General features: G+C 44.0%; 1 pseudogene; it reads left to right on the top strand.

Moving 5' to 3' along the window:
• The first annotated feature begins 395 nt into the window (after positions 1-395).
• The window catches only part of LOC115067216, a 4,780-nt pseudogene continuing 2,766 nt past the window's right edge, over positions 396-2,409 (top strand).

Raw genomic sequence — 2,409 nt, 5'->3', positions numbered from 1 at the left:
AAGTCCAACTTGGAAGCAATGAGTTTTTATTGGGGTCACTAACAGGGGTGTGGTGAGGGATCACATAGGAGCAGGGACCACTCAAGGGCAGCTGCACCACCTAAAAGCCACTCCAACATGGGTGACAACTCTTGAAAGCTCAACCCTGAAGCTCTCTCTCAGCACACTTGCAGGCCGTTTAACAACTCTAAAACCTCCTCCAGGGGCCTGGGCCCCTTCCAGCAGTTCCTTTCTGCTTCTGTACCTCAGGAGGAGTGCTCACGACTTGCAAGTTTCAGCTTTCTGAGACAGTGAAGTTTGTTTACCTCCTGAGTCTTATGAGCCTCCTCCTCCCTCCTAGAAGGAATGTTTCAGTTAGGAGGAAACTGTTCTGCCACAGGGAAGGAGGTGCCATCATGGAGGGTGTGCAGAAGGCGCCTGAGAAACAGTCATATTTGTTCTGTTCTTAATAGGGGGCTGCAGGGCCACCTTGTGCCTATTTTATTATTCTACAATTCATAGAATTTCTCATGTTTCTCATGCTCTGTTGTTTTAAGGATAGTTAAAGTCTTAAGGGGGAGAAAAATCTTATCATAAGAGGGAAAAATAATTTTGAAGGAAGGACAGAAGACAAAGTGGGAACTTATACAGCAAAGGACCTGATGAGAGGCCATTAACACAAGATGGGCACCCTGTGGTGGGGAGCTGATCATGCATCCCATAAACACCCAAGATACCTGCTTGCTACCTGGTCCCCTAAACCAGGTAGCAAACCTAAGCCTCAATTAAGGGTGTCTGTGCCCCAGAGACCCTCTGTCCTGACTCCCACACCCATCTTTGACTCACCATCTCTGTTCCAACTCCATCATGCACAGCAAAAACCCATGCTGGGAGGCTGGAGAGATGGCTCAGAGGTGAGGTGCACTGGCTGCTCTTGCAGAGGATCAAATTTGGTTCCCAGCATCCACATGGCAGCTCACAACTGTCTCTAACTCCAACTGAAGGGGATTTGATGTCCTCTCCTGGTCTCCATACACACTGCATATATGTGATGCACATACATGCAGACAAAACACTCATGTATGTAAAAATAAATAGATCTTATTAAAAAATACTGTGACTTCCAGAGATGTTCATGAGTCATCCTCCAGAGTCCTCTATGTACAGACTTTCTCCTGACACCCAGCCCCTCTTACTTGCTGTCAATTCTAGGAGACTCAGTATTTTCATGTATTCCTAGGTATTTACCGAACTCTGCAGCTCTCTGCTTCTCATGGGGCCTGAGCCCACCAACCTGCCCACTAAAATCCATTGCTTCAATGGCTGAGGAAGGGTCACTAGAGAAGCCAAGGGTGGACATTTGTCATCCGAGCTGCATCATCCATGCAAAACATGCTCATAGAGGAAATTATTTGCTAACCTAAGAGTGTGGTCTATCTGGTAAATAATAGTATTTTAATCAATGTTGGATTTTACTTTTACAATAAAGAACTTCCATTTTGATAGAAACTTAATGTAGGGAATTCCAGGCATGGTGGTGCACACCTTTAATTACAGCAGAGGAAGGCAGATCTCTATGAGTTCAAGGCCAGCCTGGTCTACATAGCTAGTTCCAGGCCAGCTGGAGCTACAGGGAGACCCTGTCTCAAAAAGACCAAAAGGCAGGGGGATTCCATATACCATCCACTCCCCAAAAGTGATTGCATATGCAAATTGAAATATGGAACAGTAAAAAGTGACAATTATTAATAATTTCTTAATGTAGATAAAGAAGATATGGGAATTCTGTAGACTGTTCTAGATCTGTTTTGATAAATTTTTCACTACAAAGAATCTCTTGGGGCTGAAGAGATAGCTCAGTTAGATGGTAAGATGCTTGCCTTGAAAACATGAAACCCTGAGGTCAGTCCCCAGCACCCACATGAAAAGTCGGGTATAGTAAACTATGTTTGTAACCCAGCCACTGGGACAGTTGCATCCCTGGGGCTCATTGTACAGCCAGCCCTGCCTACTTAGTGAGATCTAGGCCAGTGAATAACTGTCTCAAAAAACTAGGTGGATGACTCCAGAAGAATGACACCCAAGGTTAACCTCTGGCCTCCAGATGCACATGAATACACATATACACATGAACAGGCATACACAAATGCATGCACACATACATGAACATGAGTACACATATATGCACACCCACACACAACCACGATTACACGTGCATATGCATGTATCACACCCACATACATGAATGTACATGTACACACGCATGCACACATACATGAACATAGACATACACACAAGTATGTTTTGCATCTCAATTAGGGGGTACAATTTAAGCATTCTTAAACAAATTCTAATTTCTGATAGAACATTTTGACACCAACTCAGTTTATTTTTATATTGATGTCATCTTATCTGAAAGGCAAAACAGAG

This window comes from Nannospalax galili, unplaced genomic scaffold, assembly GCF_000622305.1.
Source record: "Nannospalax galili isolate Female #2095 unplaced genomic scaffold, S.galili_v1.0 scaffold1105, whole genome shotgun sequence".
NCBI classification, from domain to species: domain Eukaryota; kingdom Metazoa; phylum Chordata; class Mammalia; order Rodentia; family Spalacidae; genus Nannospalax; species Nannospalax galili.
Note: the sequence above shows the minus strand (reverse complement) of the source record. Positions and strands in the feature narration are given on the sequence as shown.